This window comes from Pristiophorus japonicus, chromosome 6 (genome assembly GCF_044704955.1).
Source record: "Pristiophorus japonicus isolate sPriJap1 chromosome 6, sPriJap1.hap1, whole genome shotgun sequence".
Lineage (NCBI taxonomy): Eukaryota > Metazoa > Chordata > Chondrichthyes > Pristiophoridae > Pristiophorus > Pristiophorus japonicus.
Genome location: NC_091982.1, coordinates 84538005 through 84550076, shown reverse-complemented (window position 1 = coordinate 84550076; position 12072 = coordinate 84538005). Strand labels below are relative to the sequence as shown.

Genomic DNA, 12072 nt, shown 5'->3' with positions numbered 1-12072 from the left:
CACAAGTACCCCCAGGTCCCGCTGTACTGCGGCACTTTGCAATCATTCTCCATTTAAATAATAACTTGCTCTTTGCTTTTTCTGCCGACGTGCATGACCTCACACTTTCAACATTATACTCCATCTGCCAAATTTTTGCCCACTCACTTAGCTTGTGTATGTCCTTTTGCAGATTTTTTGTGTCCTCACACATTGCGTTTCCTCCCATCTTTGTATCATCAGCAAACTTGGCTACGTTACACTCAGTCCCTTCTTCCAATTCGTTAATATAGATTGTAAATAGTTGGGGTCCCAGCACTGATCCCTGCGGCACCCCACTAATGCTAATATATTACCATGCTAATATATTGCCCCATATTTAATGCCCCTATTTAAAAAAAGGAGGCAGACAGAAAGCAGGAAACTATAGACCAGTTAGCCCAACATCTGTCATTGGGAAAATGCTGGAGTCTATTATTAAGGAAGCAGTCGCAGGACATTTGGAAAAGCATAATTCAGGCAGAGTCAGAATGGTTTTATGAAAGGGAAATTATGTTTTAACAAATTTGCTGGAGTTCTTTGAGGATGTAACGAGCAGGGTGGATAAGGGGGAACCAGTGGCTGTGGTGTATTTGGATTTCCAGAAGGCATTCGATAAGGTACCACATAAAAGGTTACTGCACAAGATGAAAGTTCATGGGGTTGGGGTAATATATTAGCATGGATAGAGGATTGGCTAACTAACAGAAAACAGAGAGTCGGAATAAATGGGTCATTTTCCAATTGGCAAACAGAAACGAGTGAGGTGCCACAGAGATTGGTGCTGGAGTCTCAAATATTTACAATCGATATTAATGATTTGGATGAAGGGACAGAGTGTAGTGTAGCCAAGTTTGCTGATACAAAGATGGGTGATAAAACAAGTTGTGAGGAGGACACAAAAAAATCTGCAAAGGAATATAGACAGGTTAAGTGAGTGGCCAAAAATTGGGCAGATGGAGTAAAATGTGGGAAAGTGTGAGGTTATCCACATTGGCAGAAAAAATAAAAAAGCAAATTATTATTTAAATGAAGAAAAATTACAAAATGCTGCAGTACAGAGGGACCTGGGGGTCCTTGTACATGAAACACAAAGTTAGTATGCAGGTAAAGCAAGTAATCAGGAAGGCAAATGGAATGTTGGCCTTTATTGCAAAGGGGATGGAGTATCAAAGCAGAGAAGTCCTGCTACAACTGTACAGGGTATTGGTGAGGCAACACCTAGAGTACTGCATACAGTTTTGGTCTCCATATTTAAGGAGTGATTTACATGCATTGGAGGCAGTTCAGAGAAGGTTCACTCGGTTGATTCCTGAGATGAGTGGGTTGACATGAAGAAAGTTTGAGCAGGTTGGGCCTATACTCATTGTTCAGAAGAATGAGAGGTGATCTTATTGAAACATATAAGATAATGAGGGGGCTCGACAAGGTAGATGCAGAGAGGATGTTTCCACTCATGGAGGAATCTAGAACTAGGGGGCATAGCTTCAGAATAAGGGGTCGCCCATTTAAAACTGAGATGAGAAGGAATTTCTTCTCTGAGGGTTGTAAATCTGTGGAATTCTCTGTCTCAGAGAGCTGTGGAGGTTGGGTCATTGAATAAATTTAAGACAGAGACAGACAGTTTCTTAACCGATAAGGAAATAATGGGTCATGGCGAGCGGGCAGGGAAGTGGACCTGAGTACATGATCGGATCAGCCATGATCGTATTAAATGGCGGAGCAGGCTCAAGGGGCCAAATGGCGGACTCCTGCTCCTATTTCTTGTGTTCTTATGTTCTTAAATCAGAGCAAAGAAATCCCTCAAACTAGTTTTTTCAAAGCTGTTTCTGAGCTAGCATGTACCACAAACTGCTCAAATAATTTCTTTGCACAGATCTAAGTCAAAACAGATTGTGTACTTGTAGAATTATAGGCCCCGAACTTGGTGGAAGCTAAGTTCTGCCCATGGGCCGCCCAAAGGACCGCTTAGATCCTGATGGTACTTTGGGCGGAAGTTTCATGAAAAAGTCCTGGAAAGACCACCTGGTGGCAAAAAAGCGACTTGCGCCCTTCATCTGGGCGGCAGCGAGCGGGAGCTCCCAATCTTGGGGGCAAATGCAATCCTCGGCAAAGTACCGCCGAGAATTGAGTCGGGCCCGGGGAGGGGGACGGAACAGATAAAATAAAATAAAAAAATAAACACTGGAAAATCTTCAAGGGACCCCCTCCACCTGAAGCGCTGGAAAAAAGGAAAGAAAAGTTTACTAACCTTTTTTTGCAGGTCTTCATACTTACCATTGAGGTTAGACCTGCCTCCACATGGCGGTCCTTTCCCCTGCTGCAGCGGAGGACCGCCCGGACTAAACTGGCAGCTCGGTGGGCGGGAGGACACTTCCGCGTGTTGCACACCAGTTGGCGTCAGCGGGCAGTCCCCAGCGATCTTCCCTCCCCACCATCGGGAGGCCTCCACCAAACTCGCTCGGAATGGAGACCGCCCAGAAAACTCGGCGGCAGTGGGCAGTAAGTCCACTAAGTTCGGCCCCATTATTTTTAAAGTAACCTTTTTTAAAATTACAGAACTCTGCACATAAATATAATACAACTGTTAGTTGGGGTGGGGGGAGTAGGTGGAGAAAGAGTAATTCATGTTACTCATGAACTTGTTATGGTAGAAATACCTCCAAGAATATCTCCTGCCCTCTCCCAACCCTGCCATGTATACCATCCCTGCAGCTACAGCCAGTGGCTTGAGTTGGACATTGCTCCTGGGCAATGGAGACTTCCAGGTGCTATTGATAAATTCATTGTGTGCTTCATCCTGAGAGGTGTAACTTTCCCTCTGCTTCTGTGGAACTATAATACCCAGAATGCGCCAAGATGACCAATATAACAGGACAGCAAGGTAGAAAAGGACCAAAGGCTGCTAGCATCTGTGGAGAAATTGTGGAGTGAGTGAGAATGTGAGGGAAATACTTTCTGGACAAGACTGCTGCTTCCACAAGTAAAATGGAATGAATTACAGAACGTGATCCTCAAAACACTTGAGAATCCTATGTAATAAAAATGGAATTTGACATGTTTAGTCATGGTAACCAAAATGTTCCTAATTGTGGGAATTGTAGTTATCACCCAATTCTTGAACTATAGATTGTACTATTACATAATAAATGAGGTATGAGTAGCAGAATGGAAGGAAATTCATCTCAAATTATGATTTCATTTTTTTCACTTTGATTTACCACAAGACATTCAATAAAAAGAATTGAGCGAACAATGTTCGGGTTAGCTTTTTTCATGTGTCAGTGAGGGGGATTGATGTTTATGCCAAGACCAGTGGGAAGATGTTTGAGCTGCTTTGATGCTGATCCTGGATATTGCAGCTGGGAATAAGAGGGTTTTATGGAGTAAGAAAAGTGCTTTCATAAAATTTTACAAAGTGGTAGGTGAATAATATCTTTCAGTATCAGTAAAGTGTGTAAACATTTTTATTAAGAAAACAGATGTGAATTTTAAAACTACTCTTTCCCTTTAATAGTTTGCTCGTGCTGTTGGGGAGGGTTTAAACTAACATGGCAGGGGGATGGGACTCTATGCAGGGAGACAGAGGGAAGTAAAATGGGGGCAGAAGAATAAGGTAGAAAGGAGATAAGTAAAAGTGGAGAGCAGAGAAATCAAAGGCAAAAATCAAAAAGAGTCACCTTACAATATAATTCTAAAAGGACAAAGAGTGTTATAAAAACAAGCCTGAAGGCTCTGTATCTCAATGCGAGGAGTATTTGTAATAAGGTGGATGAATTAAGCTGTTAACGGATATGATGTAATTGGGATTACGGAGACAAGGCTACAGGGTGACCAAGGCTGGGAACTCAACATCCAGGGGTATTCAATATTCAGGAAGGATAGACAGAAAGGAAAAGGAGGTGGGGTAGCGTTAATGGTTAAAGAGGAGATTAATGCAATAGTAAGGAAGGACATTTGTTTGGATGATGTGGAATCTGAATGGGTAGAGCTGCAGAACACCAAAGAGCAGAAAACGTTAGTGGGAGTTGTGTACAGACCACCAAACTGGTAGTGAGGATGGGGATGGCATCAAACAGGAAATTAGGGATGCGTGCAATAAAGGTACAGCCGTTATCATGGGTGACTTTAATCTACATATAGATTGGGCTAACCAAACTGGTAGCAATATGGTGGAGGAGGATTTCCTGGAGTGTATAAGGGATGGTTTTCCAGACCAATATGTCGAGGAACCAACTAGAGAGCTGGCCATCCTAGACTGGGTGTTGTGTAATGAGAGAGGATTAATTAGCAATCTTGTTGTGCGAGGCCCCTTGGGGAAGAGTGACCATAATATGGTAGAATTCTTCATTTAAGATGGAGAGTGACACAGTTAATTCAGAGACTAGGGTCCTGAACTTAAAGAAAGGTAATTTTGATGGTATGAGACGTGAATTGGCTAGGATAGCCTGGTGAATGATAGTTAAAGGGTTGACGATGGATCGGCAATGGCAGACATTTAAAGATCACATGGATGAACTTCAACAATTGTACATCCCTGTCTGGCATAAAAATAAAAATAGAAAGGTGGCTCAACCGTGGCTAACAAGGGAAATTAGGGATAGAGATAAATCCAAGGAAGCGGCATATAAATTGGCCAGAAAAAGCTTGTACTGCATCGGGGGGGATGAGAGAGAGTCGCGAAGGTCGGGGGGGGAGAGAGAGTCGCGGAGGTCGGGGGGGGGGAGGAAAGAGACCGGACCGGATCCGACCTGACCCTTGCTCTCCCTACCCCGGCGACCCGACCGCCGCTCCCCCAACTCCCCCCCCCCCCCCACCCGGCAACCCGACCTCTGCTTCCCCCCGGTGACCCAACCCGACCTCCTCTTCACCCCCCCGGCGACCTGACCTCCGCTCCCCCAACTCCCCCCCCCCCCCACCCGGCAATCCGACCTCCGCTTCCCCCCGGTGACCCAACCCGACCTCCTCTTCACCCCACCCCCCACCCCCCCGGCGACCCGACCTCCGCCACCCACAACTCCCAAACACAGTAGAGGCTGTGGCTGAACGACGCTAGTCAAGCCAGCTGGAACGATTGCTGTATCGGTGTTCGATTCGCGAACAGCTTTCACAGCAGAATCCACTCGATGTTTCATGTTAAGGTCTGTATTCGATCTCAAAAAAGTGACTCGCATGATACATGAGATATATGGTAAAATCATGTTTTGGGGACGAAAATTTAGGGGTCGCATGATACGCGAGATCGCAGGATACGCGAGTATATACGGTAGGTCCCTTGCAGTCAGAATCGAGTGAATTTATAATGGGAACAAAAAAATGACAGACCAATTCAACAAATACTTTGGTTCTCTCTTCACGAAGGAAGACACAAATAACCTTCCGGAAATACTAGAGGACCGAGGGTCTAGCGAGTAGGAGGAACTGAAGGATATCCTTTATTAGTCATGAAATTGTGTTAGGGAAATTGATGGGGTTGAAGGCCAATAAATCCCCAGGGCCTGATAGTCTGCAGCCCAGAGTACTCAAGGAAGTTCTCCTAGAAATAGTGGGTGCATTGGTGGTCATTTTCCAACATTCGATAGACTCTGGATCAGTTCCTATGGATTTGAGGTAGCTAATGTAATCCCACTTTTTAAAAAAGGAGGGAGAGAGAAAACAGGGAATTATAGACCAGTTAGCCTGACATCAGTAGTGGGGAAAATGTTGGAATCAATTATTAGAGATGTAATAGCAGCGCATTTGGAAAGCAATGACAGGATCGGTCCAAGTCAGCATGGATTTATGAAAGAGAAATCATGCTTGACAAATCTTCTAGAATTTTTTGAGGATGTAACTAGTAGAGTGTACAAGGGAGAACCATTGGATGTGTATTTGGACTTTCAAAAGGCTTTTGACAAGGTCCCACACAAGAGATTAGTGTGCAAAATTAAAGCACATGATATTGGGGGGTAATGTATTGATGTGGATAGAGAACTTGTTGGCAGAAAGGAAGCAAAGTATAGGAATAAACGGGTCCTTTTCCGAATGGCAGGCAGTGACTAGTGGGGTGCCGCAAGGTTCAATGCTGAGACGCTAGCTATTTACAATACACATTAATGATTTAGACGAAGGAATTGAATGTAATATCTCCAAGTTTGCAGATGACACTAAGCTGGGTGGCAGTGTGAGCTGTGAGGAGGATGCTAGGAGGCTGCAGGGTGACTTGGACAGGTTAGGTGAATGGGCAAATGCATGGCAGATGAAGTATAATGTGATAAATGTGAGGTTATCCATTTTGGTGGCAAAAACACGAAGGCAGAATATTATCTGAATGGTGACAGATTAGAAAAAGGGGAGGTGCAACGAGATCTGGGTGTCATGGTACATCAGTCATTGAAAGTTGGCATGCAGGTATAGCAGGCCGTGAAGGTGGCAAAAGGCATGTTGGCCTTCATAGCGAGAGGAATTGAGTATAGGAGTAGGGAGGTCTTACTGTAGTTGTATAGGGCCTTGGTGAGGCCACACCAGAACCAGGGGTCACAGTGTAAGGGTAAGAGGTAAGCCATTTAGGACCGAGATGAAGTGAACCTGTGGAATTCTCTACCACAAAGTTGTTGAGAGCAGTTTGTTAGATATATTCAAAAGGGAGTTAGATGTGGCCCTTACAGCTAAAGGGATCAAGAGGTATGGAGAGAAAGCAGGAATGGGGTACTGAGGTTGCATGATCAGCCATGATTATATTGAATGGTGGTGCAGGCTCGAAGGTCCAAATGGCCTACTCCTGCACCTATTATCTAAGTTTCTATGTTTCTCGTAGGCACATATATTCACCGAAATGTGAATGTAATCATAAAGAAGTTTAATGTTTATATTGGAGAAGAATGTTGGTTTTTAACCTTTTTTACATTTGTAAAAATTGTTAATCCATCGGTCCATATGCAATAGATCTTAGTTTGAGCTCAAAGGAAATTACCATTTTTACAATTCGGCTTTACTATTTTTAAAATAACTTGAACAATCATTTTGAATTTCGATGTCCAGAGTGCTCTTTTTTTTAATTATAAATTTAATTTCTTTGGGCTAGAAATTGATCAGCCTACCGCCGCGTTTCTCGTTGGTATTTCCTTATTTTGGGCGGTCTTTCATTCGTTGGGAATTTCATCAGGGCCTTATACTGGTGGTTTTGAAATACCACTGGGGAGCGGAACGCAGGCGTGCAACACTGGGATAACCACACCCGCCCGAGTTTGGTGGGAGTGGTGATCCATACTTCTGCAAAAAAAAACGCCCAGCCAGAGCAGCCTTTCGATGGCGGTAGGTATGAAACCCTGCAAAAAAAGGTAAGTGAACGTTTTTTTTTAATTCTTTTGCAGCGATTCATTTAAAAAGGCTCCTTTGAATGTTTTCTGATGTTTAATATTTTGAAAAAATATTTTTCGTGCTTTCTCCCCTCCATGGGCCGACTATAACCTTGGACTTAATTTATCCAGGACCACCGAGAATCCACGTGCAATGCCCATTTTTCCTGCCGGGCGTTTAAAAAAAAATGTTTTGATCAATTTTCTGCCAGCGTTAATTACAGAATCTTAGCGGTTTGTCAACAGTAAACAGGCGGTGGCAGCCTTTGATCAATTTCTAGCCCTTTGATCAATTTCTAGCCCTTTGTCCCTTACACTCAGTAACACCAAGTCCCAATTAACCTTCCAGGTAAGTGTTGCCTACACCTAAATAAAGTAGTAATTGTGTACCAATTTTGGGTGAGGGGGAGATGACGTTGGAAATGAGGGTGACCTCAATGCTGCATGGAGCATTAAACAAGCTTTCTATCACTCTGTCTCCATTGTTTTTGGCATTGGAGCAATGTCTGAAAACCTAGTACTGTTGACCTCAACAGCATTTTCCCTGTCGCATCAAAAGGAAAATAGTTGCTCAGTGTTTTACTAATTCACTAATTCACTAATTCTAGTACTGTTTGTGTGATATGTTTACAATTGCAAAGTACTAACGTGGTCAGATGTGTGCTTAAAATATCTGACCACCTTTCTGGACAGACTTTGAAACCTCCGTCGGCAAGGCTGATTCTGTATTCAAAATAAAAGTTGAGATATTTTCAGATGTGAAAATAGGTCATCTCTTCCCAGTTATAGTTTTGATAGTACATGTGTCCACAGCACTGCAACTGCATGTTGGGGGCTCCTTGCTACTGTACAGCACAGCACGACAAAATGCAACCTGCATGGCTGAATTGAAAGCACACAAAGCCTTTGAAATGTAAATTTTCATCACTCTCTAAAGGTATTCTAAAGGAGACTGTTGATTTTTTTTCTAACGCTGGTTCTATTCACGGTTCTAATATTTGCAGCAAAATAATAATGAATTCTCCTGTACCTCTAACCCAGCCTACATTGTATGTTTGGCAAGGAGGTTGTCATTTAAATTGAATTGATATTCCACACCCCCCCCCCCCCTCTCACCTCCCTCCCTCCCTCCCTCCCTAGACAGCATCCCATCAGCACAGGGAAATAAATAGAAGTGTGAAAGTAGTCAGGGTATGATTCATTCTGATAATCTGCCCCCAGAGAGGCAGGAGGAGATCACACACTAAATTGAGCTTCTAGAAGAAGACAAATAGGACAGGCAGTGCACTGAGGGTGGGAATTGGGATGACAGTAGCAGAGGTCACATTGATTTCCAGCAGGATTTTCCAATGATAAGATAACCTCTTGCTCTCTCTTACCTATTGTTCACTGACTGCCTATCCCACAAGAAATACATTTCAGATGTGTTTGTAAGGGCATCATCTGGTTTTGAATTCTTTTAATGCAATTATTTGATTGAGAATTTTGCAGTTTTTTTTAAACACGCCAATCTCATTGGAAAAGAATCATTGCATCTTTTAAATTAATTTTAAAATGTGTATTAAATTATCTGCTGTCACATTTCCATAAATGCTTTTGGATGAAAGAGGCAGTCTGCAGCCTAGATCCCAACGGTGAGATTCTGAAACACATCTGTGATCATTTTGGGCCATAACTCACAATTTCAGTCACTAACAAGTATTGCTGGTACCGTGGCCTCATTTTCTAATGTGCTCTTTTGACTCTTTAATCCTAATGCACAATTTTTTCTCCAGCAGTTTACTGGGTTGATCACTGATGTTCTCAATGAGGTTCTCAAAAATAACCAACAATTTATTTTCAGGAATTCCATAATTAAAGCAATATGTAAAATGATCAGAGTGTTTTAATGACTTGTTTGTTTCTTAGAAGCTTTCAGACTCTTGCCTCAGGTGAATATGGTCTGTTAAAGTGGTTTAACTCATGTATGCACATTTTGGGATTAATTTCAGTGAGCATATGGATGACCTGCCATTTCTTCAACATCAACGGTTTCAGACTAACACCTCTAATCATCATCATTTTTGTATTGCGATGTGAGTGACAGGTAAATGAAAGAAATTTGGCAGTATTTTACTGGAGGGATGCACAAGGTAAAGCATTATAGAGGGGCAAAGGAGTCCCTACAAGCACTGTGTAGTAACAATGAGAGAATGATTTGATAGCCAGTAGCTACTGCATTTGTAACGAAGATAGCATCCATTGATTGATAAGCTGTCACCATGGACCAGCCATTCAAAGATACGAGAGCTTCTGCCTTGTATACACTACAAATCTAATAGCTCCCTGCCAGCCAGAGATTTTTGAGTAGCTAATGTGACTGAGGTCAAAAATAGTCAAAGCGGGTCTAGTCTAAAATAGTCCATAGATCACTTAAAGACATTTTGGATGCATGAGTTGTACTATGGATGGAGCCCAATTTATATTTAAAAAATAAAAACTTCTTCCCTTTTGGACTTTTTAAGTTGTAATAGTCATGCTGCATATCAATCTATTCAACCTCTTTTAGCTTAACTTGAAGAAAATCTGTCAAAATTAGTTGCATTTTTTCCTCATGATTTTATCACAATTTTTTCAGTTGAAACTGGGCAGTCAAGAGAAAAGCATTCGGAAATATTTTTTAAAAATCAAAGCAGCCAATAAAAGGCAGCAATTCTGTCAAGCCCAGTTTTCAGAGAAATACCACGTATTCATCTGGCCATTATGATGATCTAATGCTTGTCAACGATACATTAATTCATACCATTCACCGTCTTTGAGAACTCTGCATGATTAGAAGAGTTTAAACAAAAATCATCTTGGCTTTATGTTAGCTGCTTGATTAAAAAGGACTTTTAATTGCAAGCACTGGTTAGGAACATGTTTTTCTCTAGTATTTTGAAGTCTGAAATATTTCTGATCATTTTTATTTTTGTCCTACAACTTAAGTGGTATGGATTCGCAAAGCTTGCATTCAGCCAAGGAAAAAAAACATCATATATCAATGGACATTATCTTTTCACCTTTTTAATCTAGGTCTAGACTGATGGGATGAAAGTCTTCCGGCATTGCTAATTGTAAGAAAGAAAGACTTGGATTTATATAGCACTTTTAATGACTGCTGGATGTCCCAAAACGCCCAATGAAGTACTTTTGGAATGTAGTCACTATTGTAATGTTCTGACATGAATCTGGCTCATCTCAACCTAGTTCCCTGTGGATGTGAACCCATAGCAGAAGGTTGCCCTTAATTCATAATTATCAGACTCGCTCAGTGTCCACAAAGTTGACTGATGTGAGAAATGTCACACTTTGGTGTGGTCTTTTGAATTTGGTGTGAACCCAGTATAAAATAAGTTTTATTTTGCATCTAACCATGTTCCACCTAATCTGGAATGCTCAATATTGACAATTAGTGGGAAAAATTCTATTCAACAATAACAGCTCTGATTAAAGAAACATCAATTGAATGCCAGTAATAGTTTTGGATGTTGTTGCTATAAATCATTTAGAACTATTTCTATTTGATGGAATTTACCTGAACCATGTATGGAAGTATGACTGTAACCAACTCCTACACACTGCATACCAGTGTGCTATACAGCATTTCAATTTGAATAGTCATCTATCATGTAGTCTTGTCACACAATGACAGACGACCAAAGTTCCAAATGGCATTACAGAATTGTAGATGTTTTGGCTAATGGCTTGTATCTGAAAGATGATTGGTTAAATTGTAGTCTTACTCCACACACTTTTTTTCTCCCACGAGTTATCTGACCTCTTTTCGATTAACAACAATGTCAGTTTAGGAATGACCTAGGTCCAAGGATAATGGTTCCTGAGCTACAATCTGCTAGATGTTGCTCCCATTATGTTAGTTGGCATGCAACCTTGTAAGTGACTCTCCAATCATTTAAGAACATAAAGGAACCCAAAAATTAAACAAATGTAATATATTTGGTAAAATTTACAAATAACAAAATTAATAGAATTCAAATGATCGAAACCACTAATTACTGTATATGCAGGTCAAATCTTTATCTATTTATATGAATATAGGCCACTTATTTGAAGAAAATTACTTCTAGCTTTTCTGGTCCTCAGAGGTCACTTTGTTTTACAAAACACCTGTTCCCCCTTTTTATATTCCAAACAACATATTACAAATTCAATGTCACTCTGCAGTATAAAGGAAAAAGATCAGTGTAATATAAATTTGTTGCTTGCAGTGGTTATATTGCAAACCTATCAAAAAGAAACATTATAACTCCTACCGGCCTTCAAACTGAAGCTCCATGCCATTTCTAGAAACAGTTTATAACATATTGAAAAGTGGGCAGTACAATGAGTTAGCACACATCATTTGGGGCCTTGGTCTGCATCCAGCTAGGACTGTTTGACTCTAAGGGGATTAACCGTGTTCTTTGTGGCCACGAGCAAACAGAACACAACTGTCCCTTTTAAATTGGAGATCTCAGACCGCCAGGATGACTATGGTGGGAAATGGGGAAATGGGATATGTCAACTGGAGCAGGGTGTATTTCTGAGGCTGTTGAATAGGGCATTTTGATGCAGAGCGAGCCTTCTCATTTGCAGCCTGGTGCTTGACACTGGGTGTCCAAAATGGGAAACTAATATCCATCAATGACATGAACACACATTTCACCCAAAAAAAGCATTAATGTTTTGAATTCAC

General features: G+C 41.5%; 1 protein-coding gene across 15 annotated transcripts in view; it reads right to left on the bottom strand.

Annotated features, from left to right (window-relative positions):
- dacha (dachshund a) overlaps positions 1-12072 on the bottom strand; it is a 425557-nt gene that overhangs the window by 65851 nt on the left and 347634 nt on the right. The window lies entirely within an intron of this gene.